Raw genomic sequence first — 21,989 nt, 5'->3', positions numbered from 1 at the left:
CCTCCCTTCTGCTCTTTTCTTCTATGAGGTCAGCTTTTCTTTAGCTTCCACATGTGAGAACATGTAGTATTTCTCTTTCTCTACCTGGCATATTTCACTTAACATGATCCCCCATTCCATCCACTTTGTCACGACATGATTTCATTCTTCTTTGTGGCTGAATAATATTCCATGGTGTGCAGGCACCACATTGTCTTTATCTGCTCATTTGTCACTGGACACTGGTTGATTGATTCCGTATCTTGGCTACTGTAAATCATGCTTCAATAAGCAGGGATGTTCAGGCATCTCTTAGCTATAATGATTTTTGAGAAATTCTTATTATTGTGCTCTAGTCTTTTACTCCTGTTTTTCACTTTCATTTTCATGTAACATTTTCCAAATGTAACACACAGAAATTCCTGGGTCTCACTACCCAGAGGTTTGATATACATCTCAAGGGTCAGCACTTAAAATTTAAACTTTTAATTATGATCTATTTCGCATGTACACAGTGCAGAGAGAATCGTATCATAAGCCCATGTGTACCTATGCCTCAGCCAAAATAACTAACTTTAATGCTGTTTCCTAAAAGTTCTTCCACATGATTCTTATAAGGTACATAGAGATCCACCAGTCTGTTTTAATTCAACAGGAAGTGGAAGGAATGTTTCCATGGATATCAACATTGAGAAAAGCGGAAATGTGAAGGTCACATGATTCTGAAACATTGTCTAATGCTCCGTGGGTCCACAGTGGCATTCATGAGAATGAAATTCGGTGTGTGCCTGTTGACTTTTGTTAAACAGTGGTGGAATTTGGGGTTGAGCATGGTGGCTTCTGAGGAAAATTTAATGGATTCCCACTCAGAATATTTACACCTTGACTCAGAAAATAGTATCACGCCTAGTCACGCAGGTAACTCAATAAGGCCTGGCTTAGAGATACAGAAGGGTCTGATGAGAGGGAGTAGGACACGTCAGTTAGAGATGACAGATCCAAGAGGACATCTTCCCGGGGAAGAGGTGGTGGAACTGTCAGGCAGGCGATCTATGGAGAAAAAGCACCGAAGCAATGCCAAATTTATCTCAATCTATAATAGAGAAGATCTGCCGGGTATTGAAAAGCCATGAACATACATAGATATCTTCATGAAGTCAATGTCTGAATGTAGATTTGTGGGCAAGTCATGTTTACCCAGTGACAAACTCTTGGAAAACTATTTCTTGTCAAAGCTGGACAGTACTTTGTAGAGGAGCTTGACCCAGTGCCCCACTGACAGGAGAGCTTGTGGCCTGGAGCATTACTAACAGATGCCTGGGACTACCTGGAACATTACAGCTGCAGAGCCTGCTGCTCATAAAGCAGCTCAGCCCAAGAGACAATGGCCTCCCCCTTTCCTGAGCTAAAATCTCATTCTTTAACATCCCTTTCACAAAAGAAACTAGTTCTGTTGCTTCCACCCACTATGCCACCTTAAATACATATAGATGGAAAAAGACTTCAGTTTCTCTTGCCCATACGTCTCATCAACCATAAAGAGAAAATAATCTTCTTATAAACTGATGTGAACAATATAAGACCCATATGATAAAATTAACAAAATACCAATGTAATGAGATGAGTGATACTGTTTTTTCTGAAACAAAATTCCTCATATTATACTAAAGATAGAAGATGCATCCTCTGGTCAGTTTATTTAATTTGGTACACTAGGTAGCGAGAGGGGTTCCTGTTTGTGTGGCTGTACCAAAACGTATTAATTTTATTAAAGTCTCTATGTCCTGGGTTTAGGATAGTCCGCTCAACCTTAACCCAAACTGCCTGCTTTTAGTCCTCGTTTTCCCTTTTCAATGAGATGTCCCTTGGCAGCTTTGTAAAGATGTTTTGTGTGCTTGGAAGTTAGGCTCAGAGCTGTACTGTTACCGCAATCTTTAATAAATGGGCACCTAGTGCATTTATTGCTGGGACCGGAACACAACAATCTTTCATTGTTGTTTATCACTATACTTACTGCTAATGAACTGCAGCAGCTGCAAACAGGATTCAGGCAGTAGCTGTCCTGCAGAATGGGAATGGACCCCTGTGAGTGTGGGCTGTCTTAAGTTCAGGCACCTGGGCAGGTAAGGTGGGTTTACCACCCAGCTTCTGTGAAACATCTGTCTGCATACACTTTGTCACTCTGGGATTGTTGATATCAGCTGGCCATCTGGATTAGCGGCTCTCAAGATCCAGTGTACTTTATAACCACCCAGAGAGATTACCCAAAACGCCTGGACCCCACCCCAGACCTTGTGGTTTGCTTAGTTTACGGCTCCACCCATGAATCTGCATTGTTAATAAGCGCTCTGATATAAATGGCATGAATATGTTTATCACTTTCTAAGTTTATTCTTCACACAAACACAAAACTGAGAGAACTATGTGCAGCCAACCTAGTTTGAGAAACTCTGCTATTCCTCCCAGATCCATATCCTCTGAAGTGAGTCAGCTGTGGGAATCTGGGCAGATCCCTCAGAAATGGCTGAAACAGGGCAGAAGCAATAGCCACAGTCTGTTTGCAAATGGCTTTGACTTTTTAAACAGATTTCTTTCCAGGGACACAAATCCTACGTGATGTTTTTGTTGGTTCCCAGGGCATTCTTGGCACTGTGGGCTACAGAGGGGCCAGGTTTTCAGGATGGACTCACAGTGGTATCCACATTGGCGAGACGCGTGGGAAGAACGAAAGTGTGGACAGCAGGAGGCAGGAAAGCAAAGCTGAGTGTTCTTGGAGTCGCTATTGCTGTAATCTTTTTAGTTGGTAAAGTTACTCATCGCACATTTACCTCAAGAGGGCAGCGTGAACCGGAAGACCCCACCAAGAAGCTAGACCAGATTTCTAAGTGTGTCCAGCGCCTCCTTCTTCCTTCTCCAAGGAAGAGTCTTGATAGCTGCTGGACTAAAGCACAGTGGCTGACTAGGATTGTTTGCCACTTCATAGGAAATGGAAGGGCTCGCTGGCATTTATTTCATGTCTTTTGGGGGGATTAAAATGTTAAGTCTCCCAGTCTAAACCAATAGAAATCAGGTTTGGGAGTGAAATTTAATACTGTGGATTACAAACTCCCATTGTTTATATTTTACCATTCCATTCTTTGTATTATGTATAAAAACTCCAAATAGAAAACATTCTTAATGGATTCTTATTTTTAGTTAAAGGGAGAAGTATAGAATTATTGAACATTTCAAGTTTATATGAAACTAAACATTAGAATAACCCTTATAATTCTGTTAGAAGTTATTCTCTTTAATAGTGTTAAGACCTATTTCTAAAATTTACTAAAAATGGAGAAAGCCAAAAATAAAAAGGCTTTTTTTGTTTTTTTGGTACCGGAAATCGAACTCGGGTCCTTCCGCTTGCGCAGCAGGCAGCTAAACCACTGAGCTAAATCCCCGGCCCTAAAAAGGTATATTTTAACATAATGAAACTGATATAATAGGTATTGGCCCCACCTTTGTAGCTCTTATGAGTACAAATTGAAAAGGGAAATGTGGAATTGTGGTGAATAGGAATGATTTTTTAATGGTGTGGTAGCATATCAAAACTTACATTTTTCTACATTTTTGTTGCTTTTGTAACACTGCTAGTTTTTTATTTCATCCTGCATCTGTGCCTTGCCGGTATACAGATCCCTGCGATGAGGTTTACACGCCCAGAATGAACACAGCATCTGGAAGCCTTCATGAGCCCTAAACTTAACACTTCTTAAAACCTAGAAACACTTAAATGGATTTTCATTTCAGAAGGGTAAGCTTGCTGCTTTTGAATTACGAATTCATCTGTGTATTTCTCTTATTAATGGTCTCCAGGGACACTGTGGCTGAAGACATTAAGTTCCAATTTCAAGGATTTGATATGCAGTTCAGGTGCCCAACATTACACTGAGCATGAAATAAGCCTCAACTGGTTACTGCAAGTGCTGGCAGCATTTTACTAAGGCAGGGACTTCAGTTTGAACACATAAGGACAGCTGAGTGTACTGGTAGGGTAGCACTGTTGGCTTTGGTTAGGGGCAAACTTCAGATGGGCCCGCCGGTCAGACTCTCTACCATTGCTTTTGGAATCTCGTGTATGAGGCTGACAACTCTGCCGTCAGTGTGACCCGCAAACTCTGTCCGCCCTTGCTCTGGAGTTAACACTGCTACTGAGGTGGCAGAGTACCAGTACCATGGGTCACGGTTCTACTGATGCTTGGTGACATGGAGGTTCAAGGCCATCTTGCCTCTTCAGCTCAGGGTGAATTTACACACCTACCTGAAGTAAGCTACACCCTTTTGTCCAAACCACAGCTAGAATTCTGGATGCTTGTCGCCTTTTGGTAATATATGTTATGTACAGTAGAGTGATTATAGGAAGCCCATAAATAAGTGTTGTAGGGGCACCCAAGACCGAGGCTGGAGTACCAGAATCTTTTCCCCTTTCCATGGAGGAGTTCGGTGTTTGTCTGACCCTTCGTGTAGCGCTGTCCTGGTATAACAAACTAGGGATCTGAAGAACTGACATCTTGTGCCAAATCAGCACTGACTCTGGCAGCATGTGACAGGCATTCCCTGACCCAAGAGCTACTTGTCTGCAACTTATAGAAATAGCACCATGAAGGGTTCTAGGACAACGACAAGAATAAAGACTTCTCCGAGCGGGAGGGGTGTGAGAGAGCTGCAAGAAGTTCAACTTCTCAGAAAGAAAGCAAATCTACCTCCATCACCGCTATGCTTCTGCATTACTTTCCTTCTTTCCATGTGAAAGCTCATTATTTTATTTGCCGATGAGAGTGAAGCAGTAGGTTTTTCATTGTTGACTTATTTCATCATTTACTTTTCATTATTTACTCTCCAGGTTTTGGGATATTGTGTCTCTTATGGAACCCTGATATGACTGAGACCTAAAGATGTTTGAAAATAGTCCTGAGACTTTTTCTACACGATCAAAGTCAAGTGACAGCTTAGTTCATGATTCAGTGCCCATTCATTTTTTAGCCAAAAATAAGTGGTGAGGGAGGCATTGTGGGGAGACAGAGGTGACTGGGGAGGCGTGGCATACTGCAGGACAGCAGCAAGGCGGGAGATGCAAGCAGGTTTCCCAGGGAGCTAGGCCTGCCAGAAAAACAAGAATGTGGTGGAAAACCTTAGTGAAACCCAAAAGGTTTCACAGGAATGGAGTCTCGGATTCAGTATTAAGCTATGCAGCAATGCAGTTCTTACTCCAATTTTTGAACTCATGGATGATTTCAACAATTAACGAGGTATTCCTAAAGTTCATAACAGCCTACTTAGTATTCTACCACTTTCCTCCCTAGAAACTAGTCATTCGTATACTATCCCGGATTTTCATCACCAAAAAGATTAAGATTCATGAGTCATGGAGAGAACAGTTTGCTTCAATTTGAAAAAATAACAAAAATACCGCAATAAAATGAATGAAAGTAGGAAAGCCATCTGTGACTCGAATGGTAATGCCAACTCCGAGTTTACTGTCAACAGTGAGATTTGTTCGGGTCCACTTTCAGAGAGGAGAGAATCCTTTCTTCACTTGGGGATCTTCCGGGTACATCCACGGCAGTGTGTGCGCCGTGATGTGAACGAATGCACTTCTTTGGGGTTTCCTGACTGGGGGACCCTAAACTTTCTCGGTATTTGAACTGCCACCTTGTGCGTCACGTAACCCTGCCCAGGTCCTCAGTACATCCGGGGTTTGAGTCAGGGCCACAGTCTCTTCCTAGGTGACCTGGTATTTGTCCATTCATTCTAGACTTTGAAACGGTACATTATTCTTTTAAAAAGAACATGACAAGTGATTTTTTCGTGCTCAGAATTTCTACCCGTCTGCATTAGACCAGTCTGTGAACGCCATCGCAGCATAGTAACGATCATTTTTCAGCTTCTCTCCCATGCACTGGGACAATCCTGCCTCCCTCCGAATAATGGGACGCCAAGTCCTTTTCTCTGGAAGTTTTCTGTGCAGAAACCCCGGCTCCATCCCCCTCCTCCTGGCAACAGGCCAGCCCACTCCTGGGCAGAGAGGCCGCTTCACGTCCTGGGCACCCTCAGGAGCGCAGGGTTTTTTCTGGGCGCGTCTTCCGAACCCCCCGAGCTCGGGGATGACAGGTGATGCGGGAGGGGCCCTGACATTCCGCAACCCGAGGCCGGGACCGGGACTGGGACCGGGACCGGAACCCTTTGCTTGCAGCGGGAAGCTTTAGGCAGTGGGAAGGAGGGAGGAGCCGACTCGCTGAGAGGAGGACCCTTTTTCGCAGCCTTTAGTTCAAGTCTTCTCTATTAACATTTCCTGAGCGCCCGACTTGTGCGAGACACCTCCAACTGAAATTTTTCTTTCAAAAAAAACCCCAACCCCGCAGTGCCTGAGCCGATAAATAACTCACCTGAAGGTCACGGGCGCCCGCCCTCGCCCCGCTCCGCGCGGGGCCGGCGGGGACCAGAGGCCGGCGGAGCCCGGGAGCCAGGCCGAGGCTGCGCCGCGCGCGCCCCGAGCCCCGCCCGCAAGCAGCGCCGCGCTCCGGTGTGGGCCGGGCCGGGCGGGGCTGCGGTTCCTCCGCGCCGCCGGGGCCGAGCGCAGCGCCGCGAGGAGCCGACCGCCCCGTGCCCAGGTAACTTTCCGCGGGGGCCGGGCGCGGGGCCGAGGCCGGGCCGGACTGTGCGGTTGTGCGGCGGGCTGCGCCCCATCCCCGCGGGACCCCGCGCCGCGCCGACCGCGGGCCTGGCCGGGCGTGGGGAGCCCTGGCTGAGGGGGCCGGCGGGCCGGGGCGCCATGTTTGGTCACCCCGCGGCCGAGCCGGGGCGCGCAGCATCCCCGCCCTTACGTAACTCGCCTCCTGCCGGGCGGGAGGGACGGACGGGTCTGCGGGGCCCGGGCTCCTGGGGACCCGGCCGGCCTCCTCTGGGGCGCCCGGCTGCTCACCTGGCTCCCGGCCGCGGGGTAGGAGGGTCCCCGAAGGCGCCGGGGAGTGGGGGGCTGGGGCTCTCCGATATCCCCTAAGGCTCCGTCCCCCCGCCCCGCGCCAAGTTCGCGGCTTCTGCAATGCGGTGGGTGTGGTTGCCCGGTGAAGTGTGACCGGCCCTCGGCGGGGAGCGAGGATCCTGCCTCTTCTCCTTCTAGACTCACGGATCTGAAGTTTTCTTAGGGTTGTCCCTGCCTTTGCAGGCCAGGGTGGAAGTTGGGAGGAGATAGTGGCCAAACAGCTAGAATGATGAAGGGAACGTGTGGCCTTAATCGGGCCCGGAGGCCGGGCCTGGGCGGCGGCCGCCCTGCCGAGATGCGTGCGAGTTGGGGTCCAGCTTTTTACATTAGTCCTGCGGAGCTGCGAATGCGGCCGCCCAGCCTGGCTGTTCCTCCGGCCCAGTTTAGGGTCCCCCGGGCAGCCCGGAGCGCTGCAGTTCCCCTGTATAGCGCTCGCCTCCCCAGTGGAGGCATCGCCACTCCAGGCGCTGGAAACCTCGTTTTTTAAATTTTGCACTGGTTCAGTAAAGGCCCAAGGACACGAAAATGATAAAACACTTGTGTGTGGAGCCGTGAACGTAGCTCAGTGGAAACAGAGGAGCGCATCTAACTTGCTGAATGCCTTCAACCAGAAGGTGGCCTCTACATTGGCTCAGCAAGATTTTTTTTTTTAATGCATGCTAATTTGGCATCACAATGCTCCAAACTTTAGTCGGAGTAACAAATTTATTGAAAGAGGAAACTCATTTAGTTAATCTCCAAGGCGTTCAGGAAGAGGGCTGAATCCTAAATGCTGTCTCATTTTCATTAGGGTCTTCTGCAAAGTAGATGCACCAGTTACTGCATAAAGTTTGTCTAGCTGATACACTCAGGCAAGTAAGTTTTGCAAAACAGGCTGTTTTGTGGCTGGTGTATTGGAAACGAAAAGGAGCTGCTTGAATTGTAAAGCACTTGTAGATGAAGGATGGAGGAGCTAGAGGCCAAAGGCCAGGGTCTGGGGTGTATTCACACTTAGTTTTAAGTCGTTTCTTCTGCATGAATGTGACTTAGATTAAAAGCAGTGTTTGTCAGTTCCTGAACCGTGCTTGGACTTGGGCCAACTTCGTGTTAAAATGCAAGATCAGGGATTTTTGCAATTTTATGTATACATTTTTTAATTGTTTGGCCAGATGCGTTGAGGCCACCTCTGTAGCACCAGCCATGTCCCGAGAGGGACAATGTCATCATTTTGTGAATCTTTGCAGAATTTACCATTTTTTGGATTAAGTATGGCAGGGACTTGTTGTACAAGTATTTTCTCCCATGTTGTAGGATGTGCATTTGTCTTTGAAGTGTGTGCTTTCAAAAAATATCTGACATTGATGAATTTAAATTCATGTCCCCACCAGCCAACTAGAACTCCGAGTAGACTGAAAAAATAATATGCTTCCTTTCTGTGGGAATTTGACTGCAGTGAGAGGTTTCTTAAGTCGCATATTCTGGTCATTGTGATTCTTCTGGTGTTTTCCCCAAGTAGACCCTCACCGTTTACCTCTTTGAGTGTCAGCATTACCATGGGACTAGACCTGCCCTTGAAAACCATGGGTCACATTTAGCTTTAGGGCCTCTTCGTTTAGAGAGATCCCTAATGGTTCAATTGCAGCATCTCTCTCTTCCACAAGGCTGGCTGGCTGCTAATTTGTTGGGAATTCATCAGGCACTCTTGGCTCCTGGAGCACTGTGCTGTCATTTGATTTGCCCTGGCTGTAAAGAATGATGTGCTCAGAAGCAAGGGCTGGAGCAGCCAAGCCTGGCCCTGCCGGCTGTTGTGACGTCACCATGGCTCAGCGGAAACAAGGGTGGGGCAGGCCACACCAGGCTGTTTGAGGCATCTCCCTGGTTTAACTTTGCCAGATTCAAGAGCGAGAGTCTCCCTTCTCACGCAGAACTGCGCCACAAGGTATTGTTTGGAGAACTGGAGAAGAGGGGGTGTCAGCGGGCCTCAGAGGAGGGAAGAAGACTGCCGGGGGGGAAGAGCAGAAATCATTGAGTATTTCTTTTTAGAGGGACACAGTGTAATTTTTAAGAGGCCCATTTAAAAATTAACTGAAGAACTAGAGTGATAAGTCAGTATTTTTATTATGCGTGGAATCAATATATTTCCTACTATTCTTTTTATTAAAATAGCCTCCTTGATAAATTTTTGGTTTAGACTATTATGGTTGTCATTTGTAAGTATGTAATATCTTTAAAGATACAGTTTATTTTATGGGTGGGCAGTGTTCTTATCTGCTTTTAAGTGATGCAAACACAGTTGGTATTTGGAAAAAAATTATACGCACTCGTAAGAGATCTCTGCAGTGATTTGGGGTCATTGATTTCCATTTCCATTTTTGTTTTATTTGCTAATTGTTTTTATAATTTAACGTTTTAAACCACATTTAAAATTTCTGTGCAGAGATGCTCAAAGAAATGTTTCACCCAAATTAACGTAGAATAAATTATAAAAGAAAGACTGGAACTCTGGAGCCATAAAGTGCGTTTGATGTTTTGGTTTCTGAATTTAGGGTGGTGTGAGGGTAAAAACCAGGAAGCACAGAGTAGCTCAGATGTTCCTTTTCTTTCTTGTGCCTCTTTGCTAAGGTGATTGTCCTTGTGGTGAGTGGATTACATATAAAGGAGCTCCGTGCAGTGCTTATTGAACTGTGTGACTATTCCAACACACATTTCCAAAGAGAAAAAAAAATGCTTCAAGTAGAGAAGTAGAAATTAGGTACCAGAACTGCAGATCACTTGGTTGAAATGTCTTCGGCACTGCATTTTTAGAGCTTGAGATGATTGGTTAAATTGCACACTTTAGGAGTATAAGCTTCTATTAGCACCAAACCTCTAATTCTTTTGTAATTTGCAGTACAGAGAAAAAAGCTGACAACTTAATTTTTAGATTGCTGACATTTTGATATACTGTTCTTCTAGTCCCTCCTTACAAACAGAAGGAGAGGGGTGTGTATTAGACCCGGAGAACAGATGCAATGTTTAACCTGCCCCTGAATGCCTTTTCCTTCCAGTTACACTGAGTGATGTGGGGTAGGAACATTTTTCTTTTGGGATTTCAAACCCAAACTTAATTTTATTTACTTACTTACTTATTTATTTTTGGTACTGGGGATCGAACTCATCCTTGGGCTTGCGCAGCAGGCAGCGAAACCACTGAGCTAAATCCCCGGCCCTCAAACCCAAACTAAGTAGAGTTCTAAACCCTTAAATCATTGAGTAAATATTTATAGACCTGAATAAAAATGAAGCTGTTTTTTGTGACTTTAAAAAAAGTTGATAAGGCTTAAGGACTGCTGGTGTAAGAATGAGAATACCAGGCTCACGTTCTTATTTCAGTGGCAGGTTCCTCTCCCTCACAAGCTTGCTGCTTCTGTCTGTAGCTCAAGTTGCATAGGTTCTAGATGTTTTGCCATATCAGAGAAGCAAATTCTGCAGGTATTAAGAGAGGAAAAAAGTGGTTCTTCTGGGGGGAGCTTTGTAGGGGATCCGTTTCCTCTCCTGCTCCTCTGGTGTCTGGAAGGGTAACAGTGTAGCAGGAGGCTTGGAAGAGGAGGAGAGGGAGCAGATGGAGGGGCCAGGGCTGAAATGGATCGGTGCTGATCCACGACAGTGATACTGGTTCTGGCATTGGGCTGAACAGAGAAAATCTCTTTTCTGTTGCAGATCTCCTTTTTTGGTCATTTTCATATATTCTCAAATAATTACTTTGTATATTTCCATTAAGCCCTATGTCTCATTTCTCAAACTTTTTTTTCACACTTAACATCCCTGAATTTCGGATCTGTTTTACAAGACAGCCATGCGGCAGAGAAAATGCTGACAACCTAATTCATTGATTGTGAACATGTGTCAGAAATTGGAGATTGGATGTCAGCTGATTGGAGAAAATCCTGGAGACAGCACTGGAGCATTCTGACAAAATGGTACTTGACCCATTTCCAGTGTGCCTGTTGAAGCCGTTACTCTGAGTGGACCTCCAATTTGGAAGAGTTGGGTTCTGTTGAGGAATTTTTAGGACTACCTAGGCCACTTTAGTTTGTTTATATTTACTTTATGTTTGCATTGAAAACCTAAATAAAGCTAGAGCAGTGGTGGTGAACCTATGGCACATGGCACACGTGCAGCAGTGGGCACACACAGCCCTCTTTGTATTTGAGCTGGGACTTGCCAGCATCCCCTGGCAGCCGAGCACCAGATAACTAACTGCGCACGCAGGGTCGGTGTTGACACCTTATGACAAGTAAGTGGGTTTGGGATTGCAGTTTGGATACTTACTCTCTGAAAGATTCACCTCACTGGTCTAGAGGTTCTTTAAGTAAGTGGAAAATTAAAATTCCAGTCATAAAACATTGCATGAGTCATTGCTTAATTGGCAGAGTGCTGCTACCATGATGTTATCTCCTTCAACCAGTGATGTCATGACTTGTATGAATGTGATCGGTCACTTTTTGAACTGCTAGCCAGCTTTCTGTCACTGTCACAGGTACCCCAGATAATTGACTTAAAGAGGAAAAATCCTCATTTCGATTTGCAGTTTGGGAGGTTTCAGCTTATGGTCTTCAGCCCATTGTCCCTGGACGTGGTGAGGTAGCACATCATGGTTGGGGCACACCGTGAAGCCATAGTGCTCACATGGGGGCCACCAGGAAGCCAGAGGGGAGAAGCAGAGGGAGATAGGACCCCCTGTGATCCCAAATCTTCCAGTGAGGGCCCCATCTCCTAAAGGCTCACCACATCCCAGTGTTTGGAAATCATGCTTTCAACACTTGGGCCATTAAGGGTCATTTCAGATCCAAACCGTGGCGCTTTGTTGTGCAATCTTTTAAATAAAAACTTGCTAATATTTAGTGCTTATGTACATGGCCCATTGTAGGTATATATATTAGTAATTACGTTTCTTAGATGGATCGCTTTATAGGAAACATCTATTGAGTGTTCTTGGTTTTCCATCTTGACTTTTCCATTTTGACTGTTGGGAGACAGTTGGGTTTGGTAGCGATTAGTTATTGAGAGACATTTCTGATAGAACATTCCAGAAGTCAGATGACCTAAGACTAGCGGGCATGTGGGCTCTATACTGGGGAGTGGCACTTTCCATCCGCCCCTGAGGAGCGTGCAGCCTGGTCTAGGACGGTGCTTTGGACTCTGCTACGAAGTGGAAAGCCAAGGAAGGTGACAGGGAGGACCCTGTAATCCCAACTACGTACTCCGAGAGGCAGGGGGTTCGTGCGTGTGGGGCCAGTGTGGCCTGCATAGCAGATCCCAGGCCAGCCTGGAGGACAGCCCATGACCCTGCTCAGAAAAAAAAGAAGAAAATGCGCTTGAGTAGGGAAGCAGAGTATTTGGTGATAAATGTAGGGTGAACTGGGAGATTAGGAATCGGGAGACAGATGGGCTTTTGTTAATAGACTAATCCAAAAAAATTCAGAAATTGAATGTAACAGTTTTTCCTCTCAGTGACTGATATTTTGGCAATTCTTTCCGTATATATTTTTGTGGCATATGTAGCTAGAAATTAAATATTACTTTTGGACTGTTTGAGGTAGAAAATGAGGCAGAGGCTGAGATTTCCTTTCTTTTCATTTATTTTTCCAATGAAAATATCTTTATTTCAGATATTTAAAATAATGCACACCTTATATTTCCACAACACTGAAAAACAAAAGAAGAAATCTTATCATCTGGAGATGATGTATACTGTTATTATTTCTGGCAGTAGCTTTCCAAAGCTTCCTCTCTGAAAGGGGAATCTAGTACAGTGGATATTGTAGTCAGACAGACCTGGGATGGGCTCCCCACTCGCTGTTTAATAAGGATATGGCATGTTGGATCTCTTCCCTTCTTAGAGTCCACGTGCTCCTTGGTAAAATGTCCGTAATGCTTATGTCACTGAGCTTTCAAAATTAAATGCTACAGTACATGCAAACACTATATGCAAGGTGTGATCAAAATACATGGTGTGTGTTTAAATAAAAATATTACATGAAAGACATATTGTCATTAATCCCCCTCGCTTTGAACACACTTATCCCATCCTTCCTGCCACTTTCTGCAGCAGCTCTGGAGTCCTCTTTTGTGATATCTTCAGTTGTGCTGGCTGTTTCAGTGTCCCAAATATTGATTCAAAAAGTTGACCTTTCCTGGTCATTTTGACTTTGGGGACAAACCAGAAGTCGCATGGGGCCAGATCTGGTGACTGAGGTGGATGAGGACCCAGCATCGTGATGGACGAGCTGCCTTTCTCTTGGACGGCACTCATCATATTTGTCACACCTTGTAAAGACACTCACGAAAGGACTTCCAGAACTGCTTCAGAAGGCAGCAAGAAGGACGGGACAAGTATGATTGAAATGAGGGGGAAGTGTTTCCAAGGGGGTTAACGGCAATGTGCTGTGAGTGTAATATATATATTTTTGGGGGGATACCGGTAATCGAACTCAGGACCTTGCACTTGAGAGGCAGGCACAGCACCACTGAGCTACATCCCCAGCTCTGTAACATTTTTTAATTTAATGGCCGCCTTGTTTTTTATCACCCCTACCATCCTAAGTGCCTGATCAATGGCATACCATCATTTTGCATTACATACAGATTCATATATAGATGCACACTATTTCTGTAGGTAGATTTCTATCTTAAATACTCCTGTGCAACAATTTTCTTTTTTATGTAACAGTGTGTCTAAGAAACCTTTGTCTTGTATACAAATCTATACCCGCATCATTATTTTTAATGGCAAATGAATATTTTCTTTGGGTCCCGTGCAGTCCCGGGAAGGGTCATTACCTTGATGGTGATGTTGTGAAGTCCTGCCATCCAGCCAGCTGCCTCTGCTCCTTGCCAGCTACAGTCTCATCATTCTCGTCATCGCACCAGAACACAGGAACAATCATATTTCCAAGGAGAATTAGGTCCGTTTCATTGCTGCATTGGAATATGTGTTTAGTTTTAACAAACTAAAACACCAGACTTTCGCCATGGATTTTCCTGCGTCTGTCTGGTTTGGGGTTGTCTCTCCCTAGAGGGCTGACCTTGCCAAGCTTGGTCTCCTCCTGGGTCCTCAGGCCACCATCTCTCCCAGGCAAGTCCCAGGGCAGCAGAGGTCCCACCAGCACTTGACCTGGACTCCTGGCCCTGGGCACTGGGCCCCGGCAGAGTTGAGGTGCTGTGTGGGCAGGGACGCTGCGCTCCCAGGGACAGGACAAACCCAACTTCCTCCAGACAAGTCTGGGTCTGGACGCCGAGTTTGTCCTCCACAGTAGAGCGGTGACAGAATTAGCCTGCAGAGTCTCCAGGCTGCGGGCTGCTCTGCACCAGGTGCCGCTGCTCTTCCATTTCCATGAATGCCAGTCCCACCTCCCTACCTGTCCTTCTGAAGGTGGTCCAGGCTGGGGGCTCCTGGCCCCATTGGATCCTGCCTGTCATGGGGGACTCTGAGCTTAAGCCTGGCCCGGGAGTTTCCTTGCTTTGCTGCAGTTTGTACCTAAAGTTACTCACATTGCACAGATGCACGGAGTTCGTCGTCATTTTTTTTTCAACATCATCATTTTTCCCACTCGATTTCTGGTGAAATCCTCGGCTACCTTTGTTAGTTGCCTTGGTTTACCCTCAGATCTGCTATGTCTGCAGCACTCCTAGGAGTTGGATTTTAACTTGATGATTTCCTTGCCCGAGGCTTCTCCAGGGTAGAACTGTAAAATGTCTTTTTTTTGGCTGCATTAGCATCCTCACAAGCCTGTGCTGCTGGTCTGAGAGAGACATCCCCTCTCCTCCCTCTCTCAGTGGGTGTTTTACTGTCTCCGAAGGGGAATCCAGGCCAGCTTTGGAATTATCTGGTCTCCAAATGACTCTAGTTCAAGTGTCTCTCAGCCTAAAGAAACAAGCAACACAGAGCAGACCATTGCGTCCTCTGACCCAGTTTCCCCTCAAACTTCATTGGCAATGTTTCCTCTCCACTGCTGGCCGTGAGCCAAGCTGCTTGAAATTATGATTTGTCCAGGCGGGGCAATCGTCTGGCCACAGTGTCCATTAGAATAAGAAACACTCACAAGTGCACTGCAAAGACTGGCGGCTCCTGCCGTACTGTGGACTCTTGGAGCTTCTATGCAGGGTTGCTCCTTTCCTTGTGTGTTTATGCCCCAAGTCCTTACAGGATGCTCGTTGCAAACCTGGTTCCTCACCTGGTGCTCAGATTGCAGCAGTGAATGGGACAAATCAGACCCTGCTTCTCTGGAAACTTTATTTTAAACATGGGGATGAGCAACGAACAAACAAATAAGTATGATTTGAAATAGCAAAGAGTGCTCCGGGTAGACCAGGTCCCAGTGGCTTTGGGTGCAGAGGGCTTCTTTAGATAGCCATTTGAGGGATTGTACTTGCTACTTTTCCCATCGCTGGGACGAAACACCCAATGCCCTCAGCTTGAAGGAGGAGAGGTTTATTTTGGCTGGGCAGGGACCGTGTCTCTAGTCGTCTCCACCTTGGAACCGGACACAGCGCCGGGACAGAGCTGTGCCTTCTCAGCCACTGAATATCTAACCTTAGATATTCTTGCCACTCTTCTTTCCTATGCTTTGCCTTGCTTTGGGATTTTGTTTTGACTTAAAATGCAATTCTGTGCTCTCCTGTGTAAATTTACTTTCTTCTGCTGTTTCATTCGGAAGTGGACTTGGTGTGTAGCTGAAGCTTCAGGGGCCGCTCCTGGCAGAATCATTTCCCACTACAGCAAGTCGTGAGCTGTAGGGAACAGGGAAAGGGAATGTTACTAGAACCTCTGCAGTAAGTCCTAGTCTCCTGCGAGCCACGGCAGCACAAGGTGAATTACAGGAAAGATCGAAAAATGAGACAGAGAAGAAGCTGAGCTTTGGGTCTGATCAGTGCTGCTCTGGGCAGCAAAGAAGAAAGCCCCCAGCTTGCAGCACCTTTTATTCAGTACATGGGGGGGGGGGCGGCAGACAAAGTGTAACAAATGACGCAGAGAGTTCAGTACATCCTGCATAAATAAGATGTAACAATCCAAGAACAAGGAGGAACTGAGTAGATGTTTGTTCCTCCCAGGATGTTTTCAGCTCCCAGGATGTTTCTTGTCCTGGAGAATCACAGCTTTACCCGGTCATTGAGGTCTCAGTTGTGACCGGGTGCCAAAATGGAATTATGTCTTGGAGTTCCATAGCTGGGCTGTAGGCAGGAGAACTAGGCTAACCAAATGATTTTACCCTAAAATTTTGTAGCATTGCTCCCAACAGTGAGCTGCACTGGAACATGCATTGGTCTACAAAAGTGCAGAACATCTTTCTTCCACCCACAGAATTCATACAAAGATCCAGTGGGGTAATGGATGGGAAGGCGCCTTTCGAACTGCACAGATGCCTAGTCCTCGTCGGTGTTGTCAGGGAGCTGGCAGGGAGGCAGGGGCCTTCTGATCTCTTTTCTTTGCCCCATGCCTGAGCCTTCTCTATCCTTGTGGTTCCCGGCAGTGGAGCCGGGTGAACTGGTGCCCGGCCTCCCCAGATCAGACCCGGCCAGGTCCTTTTGGCCAGTGTGGTTCATGGACGGTGTGCCAGGAAGCTGGGCTGGCGAATGTGTGCCCTAGCCGCACCTGAAGGACCAGGATGGGGCCAGGCGGGGTCTGGGGCAACCTGGAGGGCGGGGACCGGAGGGAGCTTCATTGTGGACAGAAACCTCCTGCAGCCGAGGAGCTGGCCGGGCTCGGGACGGAGGAGAGAAGCTGAGCCCCTTGGGAGTGGCTGACCTTGCGGGCGTCCCCAGGGTGAGGCAGCCCATGGTGGCCCGGCCTCACACATGATGTGGCTGGATAAGCCGTTTCAAAAGGTCAGTTTGGCTCTCCTAGTCATCTAGGGAACTTGCTTTTTGAGGCGACTGTGTCGTCGTGGATACAGTGACTGCTTTCATGTCCTTTTGTTGAATGGATAAATGAATGAATCAGCACATGAGCCCATCCTGACTGCACTGTGTTGGCACTTTATGGGCAAATGGTTCTTCTCAAAACTTCACTTTCTTTTTTCAATAAAATTAAAAAATCATATTTATTACCAGCACATGCTGGTCTGTAGAGCAGCCCCCTGTGTGGAAGTGCTTTGTAGAGAGTAGGGCTCAGCACGGGGGAGCAGTGTCACTGTCCAGGGAGGAACCCAGGGTGGCATGAATGAAAGGAATTACGGCAGCCCTAGAGAGGGAGGCAGGTGACCCCTTGGGGAACGCTTAGGAGGTGGGGTTCTGAGGCTTGGCAGGGTGCTGGGGATGGAGGGAGAACACGGTTGCACTCACCATCCCCGAGCGAGCCTGTGGCCGCCAGAGAGGGCGTGGGCTGGGGTTGTTTCTGAGGCCCTGGCTCTGGGGGTCTCACTGACCAGGCCTGGCGTCTAAAGCGTGAGTCCCAGGGATGACAGTACTGGAGGCAGGGAACAGCATTAGGCCCCACAGCCGTGCCGGAAGGGCAGAGAAAGAGGCATGAGGAGCTGACTTCAGGGGCGTGACTATGGACGCCACAGCATGACCCAGGGGTCTGCAGGGACACCGTGAGGACCGGCAGTGACCGTCCCTTAGATCTTGCCCTCGTTGTGAAGGGGGCATGATAGACAAGGTACCTGCGGGGTAACAACCTGCGACACTGGGCGTTACACCGACACTCGCTTAGCGACTAACGTGCCCGCTAACCCAAAGTCTGAAGGTCCTGAAGGAGACAGAGGTAAGGTGAAGGCAGAGCTGCCCTGCACATCTTTTTCAGTTGTCCCTTGGGCCGGTGTCGGCCTGGCCTCTGCGTCTGTGGCATGGTGTTAGGGTGGGTGCTGGAGATAGGGAGGTGTCCTCGCGCTCCCTCGGGACATGCAAGGAGAAGCCCCACCCAGTAGCTTTTGGGTTTCCATGGACAGGCCAGAGAGGTCCAGCCTCAAAGACAGAGACTTGGGGGTCATCAGAATAGGAACGCTGTCGTCCCCCGCTCTCCTCACCAGGGGGAGGGAGGAGGGAAAGGAATTTGTAACGGAGAAACATTAGAAGAGGACAGGTTGAAAGAAGTCACAGGGAGCTGTGGTTCCGGAAACCACCCAGGCGCCAGTGGCCAAGGCTTCCTGATGGCCACACTGACAGCCACTGTGGGGACCCAGGAGAGCAGCGTGTTTTCCAGGCATGTACACCAGCCGCCCTCCACCCTGTGCCTTACCAAGCCTGAAGTTTCATTCCACCTTCTGCACCAGACAAGGTGCCTGTGAGCACATCCATCCGGCCAGTGCTGCAAGCACAGAGCTCTGCTCTGAACCAATTATTTTCTTCATGGTTAGATGGTTTTATTGTAGAGACAAACTGAATTTGCCTGTATGGAGTCGCTTGCTCAAGATTCAGGCTTAGAGTTCTTAACCCTTTTTTGTTGTTATTGCCTTTTCAATGTTCACAGAGATAGACCCGGCATTCAGGAATTTGGTGTTTGGGCATTGACCTACTAAAGTATCCGTTTGCGCAAGATATGAGAGAGCTGGCCTCAAAGACATGGGAAAGGCAAGGTCAGTGACTTCCCAGTGTTTGGAAGCCTTTCATCCTCAGCCCCCGTTCTGAGGCTGGACGAGGGTGGCTGCGGCAGGAAGTGCAGAGCTAGCACACAGCAGGGCTGCCTGTGAGTTCCCCTGAAAACCAAAGCCAGCGGTCTTTCCCTGATGGATGGGAAAGGAGAGGGGGCAAACGAAGGAGTGAAGATGTGTAACAACTCCGCCCAAGGAACGCATGCACTGTGTAGTGCAAACATGTACTGATAAAGAAATAAGGACGAGGGCGTCATTGTTGTCCACAGAGAGGGGTGTGTGTGTGCTTAATAGGAGTTTGTTGAAAAGCAAAGGGGACATGGCTGAAAATGTCTCCTATGTAGATAGGGGCTGCGTTTAAAGCCATGCCAGGTGGCTCTGCTGAAAGCACTCAGCATAGACTTGTTGCGTTTCTTTCCGTGCTGCTCCTTTCTGCAACTCATGGAGGCTCTGAAGGCAGTTTCAGAGTGCCGGGAAAGCCTCGGCGTCTTCTCGTTCCCTTAATTTACTCTCTTTCTCCGCAGGACAAGTGAAATGATCCTGGGAGTGGTAGAATATTCTTGCTGAGCAGAATGGTCAGTGATATCTTGCCTATTCCTTGAAGACAAGAGTCAGTTTGACCCAAGGGATGATTAGCTAAGAAGCTAAGGCATGCCGAGATGGGGTTGAGAATTTTTTTTTTTAGAGTGAAATAGTTCTGATACACAGAAAGACTGACTGAAAATACAATGACTACCTCCGTCTTGGAGATGTAGCTAAAGGAAATGCACCTGGATCACTGGGCCTCCTGCCCTCCCTCCGCAGGTGCCCTTCTGAATTTGTGCTCATCGTAACCATGGTGCATCTTTGCACATCACCTTTTACAGCATCACCAAGTGATCTGCCATATTGGTCTAGTGCTTGGAGACCTTTACCAACGCTGGGCGTGTCAAATGGCCACGTTATCCAAGGCTCCTGGCTCCCTCCCTCTCCGAGCGCAGGGTCACAAGTCCGCATCAGAGGCATTGCACTCGCCGGCCCCAGTGGAGCGTGCTGCCCTGGCGCGCATGTACAGCTTGCTTCCTTCCCACACAGTCTGTCCTCTTCCCTGCTTGCTCTCCATCCATTATTCTTGCATCTCCTCCAACCAGATTATCATATGCATGGGACATGATTTATACTTGTTTGTTCACTGCCATAGACTGTATTCCTACAACAGTGCTTAGCACTCTGTAGTTGCTCAATAAGCAGTGGACCCTTGACTTACAAACTCAGTTCCTTCACAAGGGCTGGTTGTAACTCACATTGGTCAACTGAAGGCCCAGGCTCCTCTACACAGCCTTCAGAGTCTCCTGTACACAGGCAGATCTCAGTGTCCTCAGAGAGGCACTGCCCCAGGATTTCTCGATGAACCCCACCCAGGAAAGGATGCTGTCATGTTCCTTCCAGAGCTCCTCAAGAGTTAAATCTATCAGAGACCATCTGGAAGCACAAGCGACCGGCATTCGGGTGGTAACTCAAGACTTTGGTTGTAAGTTAAACTCAAATTCCGGTTGTAACCCAAGTTGTTTGTATGTCGGGCCGGTCATAACTTGAGGGTCTACTTGTACTGGTTTTTACTTATTTATAATTGAGCCTTTTTAGATTTGTTTAGGATTCTGCACCATGCTGGGGCTCAGACCCAGGGCTCTGTATTTGCTAAGCAAGGCCCTGGCTAGACCATAGCTGCATCCCCGGTCCCCATGAGTGTTTAAATGAAGGAGTAGCCTAGAATATATTGTGAAATCATTCCATAAATGTGTGAAGGAAAATCCTAGATCAGTCATTAACATTTTCCTTAGCAGATAACAGTTTTGCTAAAAAACAATTTGACTTTTAAACTGTAAATCTGGCCCAAGCACATGAGAGTACAGATGACAACAGCATGTGGATGTACGGCCCAGCCCAGCCTGCAGGGCCTTCCTGGAAGGGACATCAGTGTGGCCTCCTGGACAGGCTTCCCTGGGTGACAGCTGTGTCCCGGTCATTTTCAGCTAACTTGGATGTGGGATCCTTTATGCATGTTAGTGGAGTAACTTCCTCCTCCCCAAGTATTAACTCTTCCACGTTGCTGATGCTTTCACTGGCCACCATCTGGCCTGCCCCTTTTCTGCTCTTCCAATTTCAGCTCTGTCTAAGGTAAATGGATTTTTTTTTTCTTACCAATGAATATTCCTCTGTCTTGTAATTTGGAAAATAATCTGTAGACCTCTTGTTTTCCGCTCTGTATTCAGTGCTGGGAAAACCAAAGTGTAGTAGGTTTTTAATTCCTAGTTCTTCAGTTAAGCATTAATAAGTGAGTTTGATTGGGTGTGAATTCTAATTAAAGAAAAATGCATGGTAATTTTTCATTTGGACCATGGTAGGAAGTTATTCTGAGGTATAAAGATAGATGCTTGTATTTTCCTAATGATGAAATCACTTAAGAGTTTCTCATCCAAAGAAAGTTTTTGTTATAGCCTTATTTTTATTTCTTTCTAGGAAGTTAAAATTTTCTCTAAGTCTAAGTATTATATCTAGATTATAGTAGGATGGAGAACTGGAATCTCTCTTTATCTAGATCTAGGAGCTCAGTATGTGTTAGTGAAGTTGAATTCCTTTCTTTCTGATGCCAAGAGTAACTTTTTCCTGCATGAAGTTCTTTGCTGGGTGCAGTGGTCTGAATGTGTCCGGGTGATGAAGGGAAGGTAGCCTGAGTGGTGAAGATGCCAGCTTAGGTATTCCCGAAGGTGCAGGGGGCCTGGACTCTGAGCTGTGTGGGTGTCGATCCACAGCTCACCACCACCACAGCCCCTCCGTTGTCCCGCTCCGCCTGTTCCCGGCCTCACTGACTTTAAGCCATTGTCCGACTAGAAGTCACTGTTCTCAGCTTGGGACTCGGCAGCCACCCCCCTCCCCAGTCTATAATGACGTAGTAGGTAATTATTTCTGTGGCTCTCCATAAAAATGGAATTTCTTGGTAGATCTGCTTATTTCTTAGTGATCTTTTTTATATGATACTAAAAAAAGGGAAATGGAAAATGTTTCAGTACAGAAGCCAGCATCATTTCCGTCCTCATAAGCATTGGCTGTGCATCTCCTGCTCTCCTCATGGAAGGTGTCGTCATAGTACTACGGCCTCTGCAATGCATCTGCTTGCTTTGGGGAGGTTTTAAGTAGTGGAGACGACATCAGTTGTGGTATTCTCTAGGAACTGAAGATTTGGGAGGCCTGCACCCCTACAATCATTCTCCTCGGATTCCTAAATTATAAGAAGATGTTTGTAAATCTTTATTTTATATGTTTTGTATTATCACCTATTATGTATGTGTGTACATTCTAAGTATGTGCATATAATACGTATTACAAGCAGTGTGCATTGGACCAGATTTGTAATATATAAAAAGACCACATTTAATCCCCCTCAGCTGCTTTTTACCCACAGT

The 21,989-nt window shown here is 46.9% G+C and overlaps 1 protein-coding gene across 19 annotated transcripts in view; it reads left to right on the top strand.

The window, feature by feature from the left end:
• Positions 1–21,989, top strand: part of Epb41l3 (erythrocyte membrane protein band 4.1 like 3) — a 211,384-nt gene that overhangs the window by 65,597 nt on the left and 123,798 nt on the right. For 5 of the 19 annotated variants that reach the window (XM_087194733.1, XM_087194717.1, XM_087194665.1 and 2 more), the window contains exon 1: positions 6,519–6,626. The exons of 10 other annotated variants lie outside the window; for them this stretch is intronic. The gene's annotated coding sequence lies outside the window, so the exon portion shown is untranslated. Of the gene's footprint in view, positions 1–6,499; positions 6,627–7,624; positions 8,916–21,989 lie in introns of those variants that run through there. 4 more of the 19 variants (XM_087194724.1, XM_087194715.1, XM_087194609.1 and 1 more) reach the window with 3 other exon arrangements.

Source organism: Heterocephalus glaber, unplaced genomic scaffold (assembly GCF_053883595.1).
Source record: "Heterocephalus glaber isolate CG9 unplaced genomic scaffold, H.glaber_assembly_v1.0 deba00000331, whole genome shotgun sequence".
Taxonomy (NCBI): domain Eukaryota; kingdom Metazoa; phylum Chordata; class Mammalia; order Rodentia; family Bathyergidae; genus Heterocephalus; species Heterocephalus glaber.
The sequence above is the reverse complement of the archived record's forward strand: the minus strand, read 5'-3'. Positions and strand labels throughout refer to the sequence as shown.